Genomic DNA, 22,832 nt, shown 5'->3' with positions numbered 1-22,832 from the left:
TTGCTTTGGCTAGGATTTCCAGTATTATGTTGAATAGAAGTGTTGACTGTTGACATCCTTGTAAGTGCCAGATATTAGAGGAAAATCTTTCAGTTTTTTCACCACTGAGTATGATTTTAGCTATGGGCTTGTCATAGCTGTGGCTTTTATTATGTTGAGGTATGTTCCTGTTATACCCGCTTTGTTGAAGAGCGCTTTTATCATGCACAGATGTTGAATTTTGTCAAATGCTTTTTCTGCATCTATTGTGATGATAATATGATTTTTATCCTTCATTTTGTTAATGTGATGTATCACATTGATTGATTAGTGGATGTTGCATTCCTGGAATAAATCCCATTTGATTATGGTGTATGATCCTTTTAATATATTGTTGAATTCAGTTTGCTAATATTTTGTTGAAGATGTATTTTCCTTTTAAATCGTCATAAATGCCTGAAAAGATTTTCTCTCACATTTCTCCCATCTTATCCTCCTTCTTCCTCAAGTTCTTATATCAATTCATTCTTTCAAATGACTCAGCCTTAAAATATCAGTGCAAGCACAGTTCTGTTTGGAATGACCCTCTCTGAATTTGGCCTACAGTGGTCATGCAGTTGGTGGCCAGAGCCAAATGAGGTGCCCGTCCTTGGATGCACTTCAGTGTCTTTATTTCAGTAAAGTACTTTGACTTCTTATTATTCTTTCTGAAGCTTTAATGCATGGTCTGAAGAAAGGAGAATGGAATCATCAGGTAAGGCCCAACTGTTTTGTGAACGCACTGGGGCCGTGTTTTTTATTCACTCCCTCACTGAGACTGTTTGGATCTTGGTGAACAGGGCAAGCCTTGCAGTCAGATGGAACCTGGGTTCAAATTCCCAGCAGTAGAAACTGTATGTAATGATCAAGACACAAATCAGACTTAGCCAAAATATGCGGGGGATGAAACAAAACCAAATAGAACAAAACAAAACAAAAAATCAGTCTCATTGCTTGTGGCTACCACAGTCTTGACAATATAAGGATACAATGGAAAAGCTGAGTTTATCCCAGGAATGCAAAGTCAATACAACATGATCAAATTAATGTCATCTTTCTCATTTACAGAACAAAGGAGCAAAATTGTGTAGTGATATCAGTAGATGCAGAAATAGCTATCTAACCCTACAGGAGACGACAGTGGCTAAGAGACACAATAATAGGCCCATTTATTGATATTTTTAATTTTTTAATCAGCTAGACCAAATGCAGAGCCCTTTACATACACTAATTTAATTTCCATAGGTACCTTTTGAGATAAATATCACTTATATGGCTGTTGCTATTTTTAATCTGTAGACAAAACTTTAGATACATTTTCTTCTCAACATTAGAAAAGAGTTCCCAGTATTATTAAAAACCCTCTCTTTTTTTATAGTCATTTAGATACTTTCTTAAATGCCAAGGACAGTTATGTTACCAGTTTTCTTGAAATTCACATGTACCCATGTCACTTTGCTAAAAGGTAGTGAGCTATAAAGGGAAATGAATGCTGAAAATAGGTGTCATAACTCTTCTGTGAACTTGTAGCTATTTTTAAAATATTCTTTTTTAGGGGCACCTGGTGGCTCAGTCAGCTAAGCGTCCAACTCTTGGTTTCAGCTCAGGTCATGATCTCAGGGTCCTGGAATCCAGCCCCGAGTGGGCTCCACACTCAGGAGGTGGAGTCGGCTTGAGGATTCTCTCTCTCCCTCTGCCCCTCCCCCTGCTTTCTCGCACTCTCTCTTTCTCTAAAATAAATAAATCTTTAAAAAAAAAATCTTTTTTAGAAGTAACATTTCCTTTTCCTCCCCCTTTCTTAGAGGAAACAGATCAACACACAGCTGGGATCAGATTAGAGAACAATACACACATTTTTCTGAAAACATAGAATTATTTTTTCAGTCTATAAAGCGTATGTAACACCTATACACATCTATATAACATGAAATATTAAAGTGTGAAATCAAATATACTTGCTGGGTATGTAGTGTATCCAAACTAGGACACCTGAAAATGAAAGAGGTCATGAAAATAATTGTTTTATTTTTAGAAATTGATTTACTGACTGCCAACTTGGTTTTTATTAAAGTGGACCTAAAAGTAATTCTTGTCAAAATGGTCTTTAAAAATATTTTTTTTCAAAAGATTAAATTTAACATATAAATTAAAGCACAACTTAAAAAATATATTATTTAAATGTTTATTTTTTTACTTATTTTTTAAAGAGTTTATTTTTAAGTAATCTCTACACCCAACATGGGACTCGAACTCACAACCCCAAGATCGAGAGTCATACGCTCCACTGACTGAGCCAGCCAGGTGCCCCTGATTATCTAAATGTTTAAAAATAAACAGATTAGGGGCGCCTGGGTGGCTCAGTTGGTTAAGCGACAGCCTTCGGCTCAGGTCATGATCCTGGAGTCCCAGGATCAAGTCCAAGTTGGGCTCCCTGCTCAGCAGGGAGTCTGCTTCTCCCTCTGACCCTCCCCCCTCTCATGCTCTCTCTCTATCTCATTCTCTCTCAAATAAATAAATAAAATCTTTAAAAAAATAAACAGATTAATTATTCTTGCCACCTTTTAATATATTTTAATTTGCTTCTTACCTGAATCTGCTGAAATGTCACTGGTATTTATTTCAAAAATTTATTTTTCGATATGATCTTATTAAAAATTTTTAACAATTTGTCATTCATTGTATTATTCACAAATTTGAAATTATTGTCATCATCACTTGGCTCTTGTCTGTTGACCAGCACTTGTGGCTTCTTAGGCACGTGGCCTGTGCAGCCATCCTGAGCCCCTCTCAGAAGGGCCCACACTTGGTTTAATGCTCTCTTATTATTGTCTTGAACCTCAAAGTTTTGATCAGAGGGTCCTTCATTTTCATTTTGCACTGGATCCTGCAAATTATGTAGCCAGAACTGCTGTAGAATATAGCATTTTTTTTTTATTGAGAAAACACTCATTTTTCAGATGCTGAGGGACCTAGGTAAGCTCAGAGCAAATTCTGAAAAATAAAGATCTTCTCAATTCTATTTTTTTCATATTAAAATTGATAAAGGAACTTTTCAACCTTTCATGTTTGTGGGCCCTGTTCCTGGGCTCCCGGGGAAGCTATACTTCTACCAGGATCAGAATGACTTAGCCATACTTCAAAGCACGGGCTCTATTTCTGCCCATAGCGCACACTGTCTATCTGCTTCGTCAGCAAATAACCTAAAAGAAACATTTCAAACTAAAGATAAGAGTGAAAATCTCCCTAAGTTCCCACACCTCAAAGCCTGCAACCTTGCACATACTAAAAGCATAAGATAAAGTTTGTTATTTTCTGGATGTTATGTTATGTTATGTCCTGATGATTTGTAACTCTTGATATAACAAAAAACCATGTATGACTCTGTATTACACAGTCCTTCTGAGTTGCACTGTCTTCTTTTTGAAGACTGAGTACCCTGGGCAGCTGGCCTCACTTGAGCGCAAATAAAACTGTCTTCTTTTTCTTGTTTAAGAAATTTTAAAGATTTGCTCATTTTGCATCGACAGAATATATAAATATCTCAGTGGGAATATTTCCATAGCTACAGTCTTTTTGCCTCCACACATTATGTGTCTCTTTTCCAAATACTTATATTGGACAAACCGTATCAAATTATTTATCTGTATCACTCTTTTGAAGTTTTTCCCAATGTATATGCTACAAAATTTTTGACCTCAGTTTCATCAGATTCTAATATAGAGTATAAAGTTATCCAATTAAAAATAGGAACTCTATCTAAAGATTCTTCCCACTGGCCAAGAAATTCCAAAATTCGATTATAGAATTTCATAATTAAGTCCTGTGTACCGTTGAGCTCAGATTATTTAACTTGTTACTTTCTCCCATGTTTTTGTAGGTACAACTTTGACTATCTCCCTGCTTGCAAATTTTGTGTTTGACCATTAAAATTTAAATTTAGATACTCCACTCTATGAATATTTTGATTAAACATTTCTAATTGTTTTTGAACAAAATGCACCCGACCTTTAGAGGACTCAGTTCAAAGGTGAACACCATCATTGGACATTTAGGCTAATTTAAAATCATTCTTCAAAAGAGCACACAGAACTGTATTCCATCTGCTGATGGCCACCAGAGAGGAAAAGCGTGTTCTGCCATGTAGACCTCTGTTTTTGTATTCATCAGCGGCTTCATCACAAATAGTTTGTAGTCGTGATTATATAAAGAGTACTTGTAAATTTGCACAGCTACATATTATATCTTGCTTGGAAGAATATTGCAACTTGTTAATGCGGTCCAAATTGTGTGTATTTCATAACCAACTCCAGGTCATTTCTTCTCCAGAGGTTTTTAACTTCGTAAGAATATCGAGTTTACACAGGGGTGTGTTCCATCAAAATCTGACTCATGTTGTCATTACAAACATCTTCACTGATACACATTTTAACTAAGTTTACAACAGCTTCTACTCACAGAGTACTATAGATTTCACTGCCGGGAGATACAACTCCCAAAAGCTTAACTTTGATTCTATCTGTGAATTAAATGAAAACCTTAAACTGCTTTTCTATTGGAAGCCTCGATGAAACTGGCTTTAGCAAGATGTAATTTTTCTTCTGCTAATGGAGCCAACACGTTCACATATGGCTTTGCTTTTTGAAAATGACAGAAACTAATTTAGAATAACAGTCATTCGATCAAATGAAAAAGTCTGCTTCACAAAGTGACATATATATGTACCCCCTGCAGCTGCACTCATTAGATTGTTATCTGTGGGTAGAATATTCTTAAAATAACTACTACCTTTTAGGGGCGCCTGGGTAGCTCAGTTGGTTAAGAGTCCGACTCTTGATTTCGGCTCGGTCATGATCTCAGGGTCGTGGGATTGAGCCCAAGGTCAGGCTCCATGCTCAGCAGGGAGTCTGCTTGAGATTCTCTCTCCCTCTCCCTCTGATCCTACCCTTCTCACTTTCTCTCCCTCTCTCTCAAATAAATAAATAAATCTTAAAAAAAAAATTAACTGCTACCTTTTGAAGGAAATGCTGGTATTTTCTTATAGATAGCATCTTCTGGTCTTCACATGGTTAGAGATCACACTACGCTACCCACTATGGTGGATGGTAAATACCATTTTGTACACATTACACATTCCATTTCTTGACATATGAAAACTCAGTACTTAATTTTTGAGCCTGCTGTTTGCTGAAACGATTTACTGCAAAATAAAGAAGTATAACCATACAATAAATAAATGTAGATTTTCACTCTATAATGAATGAATGATAAAATCACTGTTGCCAGAGAGTTTAGATTTTTTTTCTATAATCTCTATAACTGGATTTTCTATAATACACCGTAACTGGACTGGCCAGCCTCTATTTCCCTCTACATATTTTACATACGTCTAAACTATAATTCCCTGTGTTTCCAATTGCTCCTGCCAGATGGTGGCCTCTCATAGGCCTTGCAGGAACCACGGCACAACCAAGAGACAACTGGAGTACCAAATAACCTCTCCCACCCACATTAGAAACCAGAAGAACTTACCCGTCCCCAGATGCTGTGACCACGCACACCACCTTGTCAACGGATACACTGTGGCTTTATGAGTAAGTTAGTTCCTTATACCGGCATATCTTAGAGATAGTGAGGTTTTGGTTCCAGACCACCACAATAAAGCAAATACCACAATAAAGCAAGTCAAATGAATTTTTTATTTCCCAGCGCATATAAAAGTTATGTTTACACTGTACTATAGTCTATGAAGTATGCAGTAATAGCATTATATCTAAAAAATGTACATACCTTAATTTAAAAATACTTTATTGCTAAAACTGCTAACTATCATGTGAGCTTTTAGTGAATAATCTTTTTGCTGGTGGAGGGTCTTGCCTCCTTCTTGATGGCAGTGATGGGTCAGCATGGTGGGTGCTGGAGATTGGGGTGACTGCAGCTGTACCTTAAGATAGCAATGAAATTTGCTGCATTGATGGACTCTTTCTTTCATGAGCAATTTCTCTGTAGCTTGTGATGCTGTTTGATAGCATTTTATCCAAGGAGAACTTCTTTCAAAAACTGGAGTCACTCCTCGCACCCCCTGCTGCTGCTTGATCAACTAAGTTATGTCATATTCTAAATCCTCTGTTGTCATCTCAACAGTCTTCATGGTATCTTCCCTGAGAGTAGGTGTCATGTCAGGAAACCACTGTCTTTGCTCATCTGTAAGAAGCAATTCCTCATCCATTCAAGTTTATCGTGAGATGGCAGCAATTCAGCCCCATCTTCAGGCTCCACTTCTAATTCTAGTTCTCTTGCTGTTTCCACTACATCTGCAGTTCCTTCCTCCACTGGAGTCCTGAGTCCTCAAAGTCAGCCATGAAGGTCAGAATCAACTTCTTCCAAACTCCTGCTCCTGTGGATATTTTGGCCTTTTCCTGTGAATCATGAATGTTGTGAATCCTTTCCAGAAGGTTTTCAATTGACTTTGCCCAGATCCATCAGAGCAATCACTATCTCTGGCAGCTCTAGACTTACAAAATGTGTTTCTTAGATAATAAGACTTGAAAGTTGAACTGACTCCTTGATCTATAGGCTTCAGAAGGGATGTTGCGTTAGCAGGTGTGAAAACAACATTCATCTTGTTGTACATCTCTGTTGGAGCTTGTGGGTGACCAGATACGTTGTCAGTAAGTAGGAATATTTTGAAAGGAATCATTTTTTGGAGCATTAAGTCTCAACAGTGGGCTTTAAATATTCAGTAACCCATGTTGTCAACAGATGTGCTACCATCCAGGATTTGTAGTTCCATTTATAGAGCACAGACCAAATAGACTTAGCATAATTCTCAAGGGCCCTAGCTTTTCTGGAATGCAAATGAGCACTGGCTTCAACTTCAAGTCACTGGCTGCATTAGCCCCCAACAAGAGAGTCAGCCTATCCTTTGAAACTTTGCGGTCAGACATTGACTTCTCCTTTCTAGCTGTGAAAGTCCTAGATGGCATCTTCTTCCAGCAGAAGGCTGTTTTGTCTACATTGAAAATACATCGTTTAGTGCAGCCACCTTCATTAATGACCTTAGCTAGATCTTCTGCATAATTAGCTGCAACTTCTCCATCAGCACTTGCTGCTTCACCTTGCACTCTGATGTCATGGAGATGGCTTCTTGTCTTAAACCTCATGAACCAACCTCTGCTAGCTTCAGACTTTCCTTCTGCAGCTTCCTCTCCTCTCTCAGCCTTCACAGAATTGAAGCAAGTTAGGGCCTTGCTCTGGAAGAGGCTTTGGCTTAAGGGAATGTTGTGGCTGGTTTCATCTTCTATCCAGACCACTCAAACTTTCTCCATATCAGCAATCAGGCTGTGTCACATTCTTATTATTCATGTGTTCACTGGAGCTTTTAATTTTCTTCAAGAATTTTTCCTTTGCTTTCACAACTTGGCTGTTTGCCACAAGAAGCCTGTCTTGGCTTTCAACATGCCCCCCTCATTTAGCTTAATCATTTCTAGCTTTCTATTTAAAGTGAGAGATGTGTAACTCTTTCTTTCACTTGAACGGTGATTCATTGGCCTATTTTCACTATTGTTGTGTCTCAGGGAAGGTGCGAGGAGAGGGAGAGAGATGGAGTGAAGCAGGACACATACAACATTTATCGATTAAGTTCTCTGTCTCATATGGGCATGGTTTGTGGTGCCCCCAAACAATTACGATATAACATCAAGGATCACCAGGCATAGATCATCATCACACATATTATGACAAAATTTGAAGTATTACAAGAATTACCAAAATGTGAGACAGAGACACGAAGTGAGCAAATTCTGTTGGAGACTTGCTTGATGCAGGGTTGCCACAGACCTTCAATCTGTAAAAAACAAAACAAAACAAAACAAAAAACAACCAAAAAACCAAAAACCACAGTATCTGCAAAGCTCAATAAAGCAAAGTACGCTAAAACAGCACAACAAAATGAGGTCTGCTTGAGTGATGTGCGTGGAAAGGGAGGGCCTGGAAAAGGTTGGGAGAAGAGGAGCAGACTCACTAGTTGCCTTTCAGATTTCACCCCACGTTATAGTGAGCAGTGAGAGCGCTACGCATTGCTGTGTCAGTTATCAATTTACCGTCTCTGGGCTCTAACTCCGCCCTTCATGGACACCGTAAAACCTTATCAGTATTGGGGTGCCTGGGTGGCTCAGTTGGTTAAGCGACTGCCTTCGGCTCAGGTCATGATCCTGGAGTCCTGGGATCGAGTCCCGTGTTGGCTCCCTGCTCAGCAGGGAGTCTTCTTCTCCCTCTGACCCTCCCCCCTCTCATGCTCTCTCTATCTCATTCTCTCTCTCAAATAAATAAATAAAATCTTAAAAAAAAAAAAACAAAAAAACCCTTATCAGTATTACTACTTCACCAGCGGGGCCAATGTTGGGATTCATCAATAGGGGGCCCTAGAGAGATTTCCCTCCCAGTTGCTGGTCCTCCTGTGGTTCTCACTGCCGGGGTAGCAGGCCACACCGCCCAGCTCCACCTGCATGCCCCTGCTTGGCCACCCCCCCGCCCCACCCGACAGTGGCCTTTCTGCGGTCACGAAGGCTGCAGCCTCAGCCCACTGTATCCCCACCTGACATTTTGCTTCTGCGGACCAGCTCCACCCACCAGCAACAGCAGACAGCTTCTCTGGGCCGGCTCTGACCCAGGCCCACTGGCCCGTGGCTGGCCTCATGTGCCCGTGGCAACCACCTCCTCTCCAAGGAGGTCTGAATCTCAGCGGGGTCTCCCAGGCCCTTGGTCCTTTCATTGTCTTTCATTGTCCACTCTTCTCGGCCCTGAGATAGCAGCTGGCCCTTTGCACCTGCTACTTCTACTCCCCTGGGAGTCCCATTTCACTCCTTTGCCTATCGAACAAGTCTGTATACTACTTCCCCCGTTCAAAGAACTGAGGTGGTTTTGTCTCCTAACCGGGCCTTGATTGATGTAAGTATGAGTGTCACACAGTGTCAGAAAGACCAGGGCAGAATCTTGACATACTAAGTAAAGGTCTACCAAACCCCTCCCGGTTTAATGTAGCTATTAGCAAAAAATACTCCATTAAAAATGAAAAAGCTGTGACAACTGCTGATCTAAGTGGGACACCTGGACAACAGCTATTATTGGGACTGTCCCAGACAAACCAGGGTGTGTTAATTATACCACACCATGTTCCATATACTTTACTACACTATACCATACCATACCATACCATATACTTCTAGGAGGGTTATATTTCTATTTAACTTGCCACCTGCAATACATTCAGTCAAAGCCCCCCCCAAAAGGAATGGACATATTTAGAAGACAAATAGACTGCTCTAATTAATTGTCATGCAACTGAACAACACGGGTTTGAACTGCACAGGTCTATTTTTATGCAATTTTTTCCCCAATAACTACAGTACAGTGCTATAAATGGATTTTCCCAATACCATTTTCTTTTCTCTAGCTTGGTTTATTGTAAGAATATAGTGTACGATACATATAACAATCAAAAGATGTGTTAATTGACTATGTTCTCAGTAAGGCTTCTGGTCAACAGTAGGCTATTAGTAGTTAAGTTTTTGGGGAATCAAAAGTTATACACAGATTTTTGGCTGTGCGGGAGGGTGGGTGCCCCAAACCCCGTGTTGTTCAGGGGTGGACTGTACTTCTAAATAACACCCTTATTATTAAGAGAGAGAGTGACAGGACACTAACAAGTCACTACTGGCCATTACCAGGTGGTATCATGTCAGAAACACTTCTGTTTCTCTCACAAGTTCCTTGAAACAGAAAACCTGGCAAAAGTCATGTGATGCTTTTGAAACTGAGGTCCACTGGGTTATTCGCACATTCCTGGAGCATGACAGGTGCTCCGCAACATTTCTTTTTAAAAGCATGCTTTCATTTGGGTAGTAATCGAAACATTTTAACATGAGCATGTTTTGGATTATCTGCGTGACCCCTTGATAGCCGAGTACTCTGAATTTAGGATCGTGTTGCTATGACACGGTTCTAGCTGCAGGGTAACAGGGGAGTGAAATAGGACAGAAGCAGATCTTCCATAGGTGATTCATTAATGCTGTAGACTCGCCAAATAGCACCCAAGAAGGTTTTATGTCGGCGTGAGTGGAGAGAAGTGGTGGGAAAACTGGGGAGAAGAGAATGCACATGTTAGTGTGGAGGGGCACACGGAACTCAACAGGAGTGGCAAAAAAGCAGAGGATCATTTTCAAGTTGAAATGTCAGTTTCAAAGAAGAACAAAGCTGGGGGCATCACGATGCCTGACTTCAAGCTATATTATAAAGCTGTGATCACCAAGACAGCATGGTATTGGCCACATAGACCAATGGAACAGACACATAGACCAATGGAACAGAATAGAGATTCCAGAAACGGACCCTCAACTCTATGGTCAACTAATCTTCTACAAATCAGGAAAAAATATCCAATGGAAAAAAGACAGTCTCTTCAATAAGTGGTACTGGGAAAACTGGACAGCTATATACAAAAGAATGAAACTGGACCATTCCCTTACACCATACACAAAGATAAACTCAAAATGGATGAAAGACCTCAATGTGAGCCAGGAACCCATCAAAATCCTAGAGGAGAACATAGGCAGCAACCTCTTCGACATTGGCCACAGCAACTTCTTTCAAGACACGTCTCCAAAGGCAAGGGAAACAAAAGCAAAAATGAACTTTTGGGACTTCATCAAGATAAAAAGTTTCTGCACAGCAAAGGAAACAGTCAACAAAACAAAGAGGCAACCCACAGAATGGGAGAAGATGTTTGCAAATGACATTACAGATGAAGGGCTGATATCCAAGATCTATAAAGAATTTCTCAAACTCAACACTCAAAAAACAAATAATCCAGTCAAAAAATGGGCAGAAGATATGAACAGACACTTCTCCAAAGAAGACATGCAAATGGCTAACAGACACATGAAAAAAATGTTCAACACCACTAGCCATCAGGGAAATCCAAATCAAAACCACAATGAGATACCACCTTACACCAGTTAGAATGGCAAAAATTAACAAAACAGGAAACAACAAATGTTGGTGAGGATGTGGAGAAAGGGGAACCCTCTTACACTGTTGGTGGGAATGCAAGCTGCAACAGTCACTCTGGAAAACAGTATGAAGTTTCCTCAAGATGTTAAAAATAGAGCTACCCAGCAATTGCACTACTAGGTATTTACCCCAAAGACACAGATGTAGTGAAAAGAAGGGGCACATGCACCCCAGTGTTCATAGCAGCAATGTCCGCAATAGCCAGACGGTGGAAGGAGCCGAGATGCCCTTCAACGGATGAATGGATAAAGAAGATGCGGTCCATATATACAATGGGATATTACTCAGCCATCAGAAAGGATGAATACCCAACTTTTACATCAACATGGATGGAACTGGAGGGGATTATGCTGAGTGAAATAAGTCAAGCAAAGAAAGACAATTTTCATATGGTTTCACTCATATATGGAACATAAGGAATAGGGTGGAGGGCCCCAGGGGAAGGGAAGGAAAACTGAAGGGGGAGAAATCAGAAAGGGAGGCAGACCATGAGAGACTGTGGACCCTGAGAAACAAACTGAGGATTTCAGAAGGGAGGGGGTGGGGAGATAGGGTAACCAGCTGATGGGTATTGAGGAGGGCACATGCTGTGATGAGCACTGGGTATTATAGGCAACTGATGAATCATTGAACACTACACCAAAAACTAATGATGTACTATATACCGTGGCTAACTGAACATAGAAAAAAACAAGTGTTGGTTTCGTTCCAGCAAAGCAGCATCACAGATCAGGAGGAAGAAGGCTGCACGGAGCCATGTAGTCTGGCTGCTCTCAGGAAGTGAAAACCACATTCCGTAAGCACTCACACAACCATGTCCTCGCCCTTTGTGACACACGTTCACCGTCCTTTAACTCCTCCTCCCAAACAGGATGTGTGGGACACTCTTTCATACTGTCCTGTGACAATATTGTCACTACAGGGTATGGCAGAAAGAGCTAAGGGAAGGAGGCCTATGGACCACGGCTGGTCTCTTCCATGAACTGTCCGTGGGCCCCACGGCGAAGGAACCACGCAAACGCCGCCTCGTGTCCTCTCCCCTCCTGGAAACCAGGAGGAGCAGTCTGCAGTCTATGCACTTTCTAGCTCCGACGGTTCATGACTCTCCCTCTGCTCTCCTGGGATGAGTCAAGAGAGGCACATGCACTCTTTCCCCCACACCTTCTCGAAACCACGAGAACCTGCAGAGCATGTTGTGGGGAGAGTGGGAGGTGAGGCGGGGGAAGTATGAGAGGCTCTTGCTGGAGAATATGGCAGCTGGTCACTGAACGCGGACATCTGGATCCCCAGCGAAGGCTCAGGAGGCCTCCTCACAATTAGTCTCGGCTGACTCTTCAGTGTGGGATGTTCCCCCATCTAACCACGTGGGCTACAGGATCTCAACCTGTGGGAACTCCACCGTGCCTGGACGCCACAGCACTCCTGGACAAGAGGAAGTCTGAGGTGGAGGTCCCAGGGCCCAGCCCGGGAGTGAGGTAGGCGTGTGTCCTTCCTGGGGTCTCCGAAGTCCAGAGCCAAGGCAGTCAGAAAAACCACATCAAGGAGTGGGGACTTGGGAACCACAGAAACTCCAAGTACCAGTTGAAAAGGTGTGAGAAATGAGGTAGGGGTTAAGAAGGCAGAAGGTGAGACTGAGAATAGTGTCTGAGACTCTGAATCACGGTCTGGAAACTCCTCATCAGGCAACTGCACCTCCCTGGTGAATGGGGCCTCTGTATTCCCCTGCCTCCACCATGTGACACTATTCATCTCTCACCTTGGCTGGGTTTGCCTCATGTCATGTCTCACTGCCCGTGGTAGCAGCCTCCCACAATATACGCGTCATAATGCAGCCAGAGGGGTCCTTCTGAAACACAGAAATGGCTGTGCTTCTCATCCCTTAAGATCTTTCGGTGATTCCCTTATAATTCACGAGACAAAAGAGGAAACTTGGTGTGATGGTTAAGTTTATGTGTCACCTATGACTGGGCCATAGTACTGAGATATTTGGTCAAGCACCAGTCTAAATATTGCTGTGAAGGTATTTTTAAATATGAGATTAACATTTAAATCAGCAGACTTCGAGTAAGGCAGATTACCCACAATAATGTGGGTGGGCCTCATCCAATCAGTTTCCCTTAAGAGAGAATAACTGAGGTCCCCCGAAGAAGAGGGAATTCTGCCTCCAGATGGGCTGCAGCATCAGCCCCTCCCTGGGTGTCCAGCCTGCCCACCTTACCCTGCAGAATTTGAACCTGCCGTCCTCCATAATCACATGGGGGACGATTGAGAATCAGAGAACTCTGCCTCAGTGGTCCATGGTCCGCACTCTGGAATCCATCCTACTGCCTGGGTTCCTGCTCAAGCGATCCTCACTTAATTGATTTGGGGTTCAGAATGGCCACGGGATTTTTTGAAACAAAAGAGGCATACACTACTTGGAGATATCTGGGAAAGCTTCCTGGAGGAGGTACTGTTTGAGCTGCATTTTGATAGAGAAGCTAGGGTGCCAGGTGCCCCAGGTGTACATGTAGAGGAATATGCATGCAGGATACGGAGGGACCACAAAAAGTTTACCACAGCTCGAAAGAAACGAAGACATAGCCAAGACTTTAAAGGGCTTACACTCTTTGATTGACAGTTTGGACTTGATCTTTGGGGTAAGAAGATGTTATAAAGGATTTTCAGCTGAGCTGTAACATGATTAGATTTGGAATGATTATTTGGGCTTCTGTGTGGAGGGCAGGTCAGCATGGATCAGATGAAGGAGAGAAACGAGGAGAGCCTCACGCAAGCAATGGAGGTGACCAGGATAGGGTGGACAGGAAGGATGCTCAGATTGGTAGAAGTGACAGGACCATTGATCATTTAGCTTTGGGAGTGGGGCAAAAGGCTCACCCCAGGTTTCTGAGAGATGTCTAGTAGTACAGAGACTGGGAATGCCTACAGCTCAAGAGACAGGCCAGAGCTTTGGACGTAATCAGTAACTGTCAAAACTTGAATCCATGTATATAGAGGTCATCCAAGAAGAGCATATGACAGAATGAAAAGAAGAGAGCTTAGAATGGAAAGATGGGACATTTCAGGTGGAAGGGACAATGTGGAAAGAAAGGAAAGGAACCAGGAGAAGGTCCTCTGGAAACCCTGGGAGGGCAGCAATGGCGAAAGAGCTGAACATTACCAACATAAAATGAAATATGAGCCAGGAGATATCGTTTCGGCTATGGCAATTAGAAGTCATTGGTGACCTTAGGTGGGCAGTTTTGGGGAATATTGGGGTGAAAGTCAAACTGCAGTGGGTGAGGAATAAATCAGAATATGGGAAAAAGGCAACGGTGTCTACTTTTTTTTTTAAAGATTTTATTTATTTATTCATAAGAAATAGAGAGAGAGAGAGGCAGAGGGAGAAGCAGGCTCCCCGTGAGCCGGGAGCCCGATGTGGGGCTCGATGCCAGGACCCTGGGATCATGACCGGAGCCGAAGGCAGATGCTTAACCATCTGAGCCACCCAGGCATCCCAATAGTGTATACTTTTTAAAGAAACTTGACTGTCAGGAGAAGAATGAAAAATAGAGTACAGGCCCGTGAGAAGTAAGAGAAGTGTGGTTACTTGGTTTTTAACATGGGGGAGACTGGGCATATGTATGAGATGTGAATAACATGACTCCCACGGGGTACAAGAAATTAAACCTAGAGGAGAGAAGGCAATTAATGGAACCACTAGGTCCTGGGGAAGAGGGAGGGGTCTGTTTTCCTTGAAACAGAAGGGGCAGAGAGGCGGGAGGTCAAGTAAGGAGAGTTGAGTTGGCCACAGTTCCATGAGCCCAAATAAAAAGGCACACGTGTTTCCAACAAGACCTTCCTGTCACCAGGCTTGCGGGACCTTCCAGGTGCAGGAACTGGGGAGGTCCTCAGGGGCCCAGGCTGGAACATTCCCGAGAGAGCTCCAGGTGAGCCGGGGGAGAGGAATGGAGGGAGAGCCCAGGCAGGGGACCTGCGGACAGGGAGAGGAAGTAGGAGGGTGACAGCGGGAGGGGGGGAAAGAGGAGAGCCACGCAGATGTGGGTGCCAGGGGTCCTCCTGAGGGCCCTCCACAGCGTCTTGGGGGTGGGGGGGCATCACATACCGGGGCGGGGGACGGCTGTCCCCCCTCACCCTGGCCTGGCGCTGGAGTTGTGGCCTCGGAGGCCTGGGAGCAGAGGCCCGGGGGGCCTGGGCATTTTCATAGTGGGGGCCCGGGTGTCTTTCCTTGGGCACGTGGCCCGCGGGCAGCGGTGGGGGGGTGGTGACACTGCATTGGATTTGGTGGCCTTGAGAGGGAGGCCTGGAGCCGCCATGGCCTCCCTTGGGCCAATCCCAGCCGCACATCTGCCTGGTCCCTCTGCCAGTGGCTTACTGATGACCTCGTGTTCTTGCTTTTGCCCTGATTAAACAAAACAAAGCAAAACAAAACAAAACCGTTTAACCTTATTGCCTTCATCTGTCGCTTCCCCTCAACTTGGAAAAATGCTTCTTCACCAGGATGCCCCTCGGGTCGCATGGCAGGAGCTCCCTTAACTCACTTCCTCGTCCCAGATCCTCCTCCTCCTCCGCCTCTGAGGCCTCCTACTCAGATGCAGCTGCCCCCAGGGCCTCCCCTGCCTCCTCACACACACCTCCCCTTTCTCTCTGTTCTCCTCGCATTTCCTGTAAAGGGGTCACAGGCACCTCTTCCTCCTTCCTCTTACTGCCTCCAAATACTGGAAAGTTCTCAGAACTAGCTGAATTTCTTTCCTCGTGTCTCCACTACACCTTCTTAGGAATTTCATCCAACCACATGGAAGCTCCTGGAATAGGGAAGCTAATGGCTCCTAACAGGAGAATCCCTACTGATTCTGAGACTCCGGCCTGAATGCGCAGCAGTCCTTGGCCGTCCTTGGTCATGGGTTCAGTTGGGAGGTCCCACAAACCTCACAGGGAATGTGGCAGCTTCCCCGTTCTGAGCCGGCTTCCTCGTGCGGCTGTCCCCGTGGCCCCTGGCTCAGCCGAAGTGTGCCACAAACCCAGACGGATCCTTGACTTCTCCTGCTCCCTAAGCCTAAGTGACCTGTCGCGCGGGCCGGCAATTCTCTCTCCTCCTTGTCCGACAAAGATATCTCTGCATCCCAGCGCCTGGTAGTCTGCTGAGGTGGCCTCCCCACGGGCTTCCCAGCGACTCCCGCGGGCCCATGGTGGGCCACGTGATTTTTCTAAAACTCCAAAGTACTCACACCCAACATTTGTTTAAAACCACGCATGACTTTCCAAACCAAGTTCAGACTGGTCAACCTGCCACGAGGTAGCCTCCCTTTCTGTCTCTAACCACATTCTCACAAGAAACCCTGCAGGCCCACTCACCTAGGCCCCGCATGGACGTGCCCTTCTTGCAGTTGTCACCGAGCTCATGGCTCTCGGGCCAGCCATGCACTCAGATACCTCTTCTCCCCTGGGGGCTGGGCTCCAGCTGAGGACCTATAGCACCGAGTTTGCATTTTCATCCCCCAAACCATGTAGGGAAATTTCTACATAAATGCTCTTTGAATAAACTCACTTAGGGCAGTGTGTAGAGAAGCAGGGAGCTCACAGGCCTACAAGGCTCCTGGGGGGGGCTCCTCCATACTGGTAAGCAGAAGCCTTGCTTTTGAGATTCTGTCACTCTTTCTGCCACACCTGAGGACAGGAATTTAATCGCTCCAGGCCTTATTTGTTCACCTGTAAAAGGACAACTGGTGTGAAGCTAATTCATTGTAATGGCTGGAAATCAGACCTTTCCCCTGTGGCACGTGGCCCTGGCGCCCACACGTGTTGTTCGTGTGGTATTGAAAGGAATGCCTTTTTAGATTTTTGCTGGGAGGTCCATGTTGTTTATTTATTTATCTGAGAGAGAGAGAGAGAGTGCACGCTGAGAGGGAGGGGCAGAGGGAGAGGGAGGGAGAGAATCCCACAGGGCTTGATCCCAGGACCCTGAGATCATGACCTGAGCTGAGACCAAGAGGGGCCGCTTAACCAACTTAGCCACCCAGGTGCCCCCAGAGATCCACGTCGTTTGAAGTTCGAACCCTCTCAAAAGCTTTACTGATCAAGGGGACTGAGGCACCAAGAGGTGGAAGAACGAATCATTCTGCTCCCTCCCTCCTCCCTGCTGACATTGGTGTGAGCTGAGACACGCCCCGGAAGCACACTGCGAGGTGCATGCACGCCTGTGTGTCCTGGCTCTGCAGTGGATAATGATGGGAAATGCCACTACGGCCCAGCACCTGGATGCTGAAAAGGAATGGAGGCAAGGAAATGAGATGGAAGAAGAGAAAAAACAGGAGAAACCCTAAGTAGGCCATAACAAGGCAGTCAAAGTAGTTAAAATCTAAGATTGAGGGGCGCCTGGGTGGCTCAGTTCTTAAACGTCCGTCTTCGGCCCAGGTCATGATCCCAGGGTCCTGGGATCGAGCCCTGCATCGGGCTCCCTGCTCTGAGGGAAGCCTGCTTCTCCCTCTCCCTCTCCCCCTGCTTGTGTTCCCTCTCTCGCCGCATCTCTTTCTGTCAAATAAATAAATAAAATCTTTAAAAAAAAAAATCTAAGATTGAGATTGATGGGATATTCAAGTTCATTCTTTGACCTGTTCAGACAGAATGATTAAACACACCCACACGGACGCACACTCACCAGCCTAGGTTTATGCCTGCTTCATCTAGAGGGCAAAACTCTCAAGGTCAAGTAGGGCCAAACTCAAATTTTATTTGTGTCTCTGTGGTCTCTACCTCGTTCTCTCCTTCTCTGGGTCTCTTCAGTTGGTGGGCCCAAGTGCTTCGGAGTTTGAGTAGCTCTTTCTGGCCAGACATTGTCCGAAACGTGTAAGGTGAGGTTGTGTGGGCTGGAAGCGGCCCGGAGGAGGCTGGACCCTGCTCTGCCGGGGGCTTGCCCATGGCCAACACACCAGCCTTCCAGAAACTGCAGACTTCGAGGACAAGCTGTGTAGCTGAAGGCTCCCGAGAGCCATTGTGATTTGAGGACAGTTGAGGAACTTTAACATTTAACATGACCCATTATGTGTAGGGTTTGCAAACTATACCACTTCTGTACTTTCTTGATGTTTTTGCACATTGTTTGAGACTTAAAATACATTGTGCTGGTTGGGGCTGACCTATATTTAGAGTGGCCTTCACACTTTTTTTTTTTAATGTGAGACACTCCCTCTTAAACAACTATTTTTGGAGGAAGCGTCACATAAAACACCTAACCGTGGAGACGCTTGTATTGAAACGGTGATCCCCAACTCCTTAGTCTCACCACCCAGCTCCACTCTCCTCTGGTTGTGCCCCTAAGAGACTCACAAGCCTTTTCCCAAGACTTGATGGAGCACGTTTTCAAAACTGCAGAGTGAGGCACTTTGCAGCCCCCTAGGAAACTGGAAGGCAAAAGATCAGACGATGACCCATCTGCCTGTGAAAATGAGTCTGTAACACTATGGTGGTTCCTCAAAAAATTAAACATAGAGGTACCATATGGTCCAGCAATTTCATTTCTGGATATTTACCCAAAAGAAATAAAAGCAGGGACTCAGATATTTGTACACCCATGTTCACAGCAGCACTATTCATAATAGCCAAAGGTAGAAGGGACCTGGGTGTTCATAGATGGATGAATAGATGCACAAAATGTGGTGTCTGTGCACAATGGGATAACAGCCTGAAGAAGGAGGGAGCTTCTGACACAGGCCAAAATATGGATGAACCTTGAGGACGTTATGCTCAGTGAAATAAGCCAGTTACAAAAGGACAAATGTATGATTCTGCTTTTCTGGGATACCTAGAATAGTCCAATTCAGAGACGGAAAGTAGAAGGGGGGCCGCCAGGGGCTGGGGCGATGGGAAAGGTTAGTGTTTAATGGGTACAGAGTTTTAGTTTTGCAAAATGAAAAGAGCTCTGTGGACAGACGGTGGAGATGGTAATGCAACAGGGCAGGTGTGACAGGGCCTCAAACTGCACACTTAACCGTGGTTAAGATGGTAAGCATTGTTATGTGTATTTTACCACAATTGAAGAAAAAATTTAAAACCTCATATCTATGGACAATGATCCTTATCTCTGGGTGGAGTTTCCAGTAACTTTGTTTTGCTTATTTTCCATTTCCCAAACTGGAAACCATATTTCTTATGTTGTTTTAAAATTTTTGAGCTAAAAATATACATACCATGTAAAAAGAAGATAAAATAAGAAAAAAAAAAAACCAGATTGCATGGCTATGGGATTATGGATGATTTGTCCCTTTGTTTCCCAAAATGTTTTCAATTATAACAGCAAAGCAGGTGAGGGAAACAGGTGCATTGATGAACTTCAATATTGTATTGAGTAGTAGCCCAGCCAGAAAACAGCCCCTCTTGTTAAATAAGGTTTATTGAAACCTTATAATAATTTGTTAAACTTATAATAATGAATAGTGATCTGTACTAACTTTCAGTTTGGTAATAAAGCTTCCCTTGGAGGGCATCTTTCCCTCTCTTTTCCTTCTTTCTATGTACATGTGGATGAGTCCTGCGCTCCTTTCCTGGGAGCATGGGTCATCCAGCTACGACTGGGCCCAGAAGAATGTCTCTAGTGCAAAATGCCCACCCAGTGGCGCTAGATTCGTATTTGCTGTCCGTGCCATGGGCCCTCTTGTTCCCTCCTTGGCCCCGTGTCAGCCACCGTAGTGGAAAATGGTGTATCTCTTTGGAGTTCCCCTGTTTCAAAGCAAAATGTGTCTTTTCTACATTGCTCACGTTTTAGATCAGACTGTCTCAAGCCAACCCCCCAGGTCTGGTGAGTTCTGCCCAGCTGTTTCCACATGGCACGGTGACCAAAATTTTGTTTTTATTTACAGTGAATTACATTATTTACCTTATTTATTCATAGACCATCGTTTACAAATTACATTAGAGACACGCCAGACAGAGAGAATGAGCAACAACGGCTGGAGGCGGGCGGGGGGGCGGTCCTGAGATGATTCAGGCTCTGGCCTCAAACTGCCCTCATCCGTCCTGGCCGCCTGCGGCCTATGGCAGGAGCGCAAACAGCACTGACCTCAGCAGAACGAGACGATGCATGTCAAGGGCTCCAGCAGGGCCCGGCACGAAGAAGTTGGCCATTGTTGGCGAGGGCACAGGAAGCAGGTCCTGGAGCGTGTCTGCGACCCTGGGGCAATCTTGTTGCTCATGGTCGTGCCCAGGCGGCCAGGATCGGCTGCGTTGTGAACAAACCAGTGTCTTTTTTTCCTATTGCTGTTCTACCAAATGACCACAAACTTAGTGGCTGCCGACAACTGAAGTTTATTATCGTACAGTTTTGCAGATCAGAAGTCCAAAACAGGTCTGCAGGGCTGCTTCCTTCTGGATGATCTAGGGGAGAATTTTTTTGCCTTTTCCAGCTCCTAGAAGCTGCCTCCATTCTTTGGCTGATGGCCCCTCATAGTCTGGGCTTTACATCTGTCCTCATTTCTCTGATTCTGACCTGCCTGCCTCTCTCTTGTGATTTCATTGAGCCCACCCAGGTAATTCAGGATAATCTCCCCATCTCAAGGTCCTTAACTTGATCACATCTTCTAAGTCCCTTTTACCATGTAAGGTGACACAGTCACAGGGTTTGGGGATTAGGACGTGGACATCTTTGAGGGGCCATTATTCTGCTGACCACACCCAATGCCCACTGACAGAGGTACTAATGACAAGGTGACTAAAAAAGGACTTGATGTGCTTCTGGGTTATGCTTTAGATCTCAACTTTCCCTGATGATCCTTTAGGTCACAGACTTGCTTATGTTGCAAATGGTACTTTTGCTGTTAGCTCATTAAAAACATGAGGGAACTCCAGAATTGTGATGCCACCAGCTTTGGTTTTCTTTGTCAATGTTCCTTTGGCTATTTGGGGGCTTTTCTGACAAAACCAAAAGAACCGACAGAATGGGAGAAGGTATTTGCAAATGTCTTATCAGATAAAGGGCTAGTATCCAAAATCTATAAAGAACTTCTCAAACTCAACACCCAAAGAACAAATGATCCATCAAGAAATGGGCAGAAGACATGAACAGACATTTCTCCAAAGAAGACATCCAAATGACCAACAGACACATGAAAAAGTGCTCAACATCACTCAGCATCAGGGAAATCCAAATCAAAACCACAATGAGATACCACTTCACACCAGACAGAATGGCTACAATTAACAAGTCAGCAAAAAAGAGATGTTGGTGAGGATGCAGAGAAGGGGGAACCCTTTTATACTGCTGGTGGGATGCAAGCTGGTGCAGCCACTCTGGGAAACAGTATGGAGGTTCCTCAAAAAGTTGAAAATAGAGCTACCTTATGACCCAGCAATTGCCCTACTAGGTGTTTATCCAGAGGATACAAAAGTGCTGATTCGAAGGGGCACCTGCACCCCAATGTTCATAGCAGCAATGTCCACAATAACCAAAATATGGAAAGAGCCCAGATGTCCATCAACAGATGAATGGATAAAGAAGATGTGGTGTATATATATATATATATATACAATGGAAAATTCAGCCATCAAAAATGAAATCTTGCCATTTTCAATGATGTGGATGGAATTAGAGAGTATTATGCTAAGCAAAGTAAGTCAGTCAGAGAAAGACAATTATTATATGATCTCACTCATATATGGAATTTAAGAAACAAAACAGGATCATAGGGGAAGGAAGGGAAAAAAAAAAGTAAGATGAAATCAGAGAGGGAGATAAACCATAAGAGACCCTTAACTCTAGGAAACAAACAGGATCACTGGAGGGGTGGGGGGTGGGGGGATGGGGTAACTGGGTGATGGGCATTAAGGAGGGCACTTGATGGAATGAGCACTGGGTGTTATATGCAACTGATGAATCACTGAACTCTACCTCTGAAACTAATAATACACTATATGTTAATAAATTGAACTTAAATGAAATGAAATGAAATTTACAAAAAAGAATGTGGGAGAAAAATGTTGAAGTCAGGACATGTGTTTTTCTTGGCCCTGAGCATCTCCTTTGCTCTGGCCACGGTCTTCATAGCAACAAAAGGAAACCCTGCTGCCCAGATGTCCCAGGTGTGCATGCTTGTCACACAGGAAGAACAAGGCCATGCTTTTTTGCTGTGATTCCAAAGAGCTGATCTTTTCGCACCTTCGCACCAGCTGATGAAAACCAGTGTGGCCCATTGGTAGCAGGAAGGGCACCGTGGTGATGGAGAAAGAGCAGAAATGGGTAGAAAGGTAAATTGTGTAGGACAGAGAATCTCTGATAGTGTTCATTGTGGGGGGGGGGGCGGAATCAAGTGATTAAGTTATTTTATCCAGACAAAAGCATCAGTATATTATAGCAAAATTGCATCTTTGATGAGTAAGATAAAATTACAACTCTATTTCACAAAAAGACAAAGGCTTTCAATGTTTTATTTTGAACTTTCTTAAAAACCTATCTACACTTGAAATGCAGTTATCTAAATGAACTTTTGTAAACGGGTCATCTTTAGTGTGTGATTATGTGTAGTGAAAGAATATAACACCAATGAGAGAACTTACATCTTCTGGAGTCGTTTAGAGGGAACACATAATCATCTCCAAAGTGGGTTATGTGTGACTTTCTGTACAAATGAAGTAGTGGGTAATGCTTTCGGGAAGTAGTTCTTCGCCTCTTTGTGTTTTGGGTTTCGATCGTGATCTGGTGAAAGCGTCCTGGCATTGCGCTTTGTGGACCATTTTGACGTAGTATCAGGGGGTTATAT

General features: G+C 44.0%; 1 protein-coding gene across 1 annotated transcript in view; it reads left to right on the top strand.

Moving 5' to 3' along the window:
* Positions 1-5,534: 5,534 nt before the first annotated feature.
* SERPINB9 (serpin family B member 9) overlaps positions 5,535-22,832 on the top strand; it is a 41,500-nt gene continuing 24,202 nt past the window's right edge. Inside the window, exon 1 of the mRNA XM_021696975.1 lies at positions 5,535-5,609. The gene's annotated coding sequence lies outside the window, so the exon portion shown is untranslated. The remainder of the gene's footprint in view (positions 5,610-22,832) is intronic.

The sequence above is a fragment of the Neomonachus schauinslandi genome, chromosome 8 (assembly GCF_002201575.2).
Source record: "Neomonachus schauinslandi chromosome 8, ASM220157v2, whole genome shotgun sequence".
Taxonomy (NCBI): domain Eukaryota; kingdom Metazoa; phylum Chordata; class Mammalia; order Carnivora; family Phocidae; genus Neomonachus; species Neomonachus schauinslandi.
Note: the sequence above shows the minus strand (reverse complement) of the source record. Positions and strands in the feature narration are given on the sequence as shown.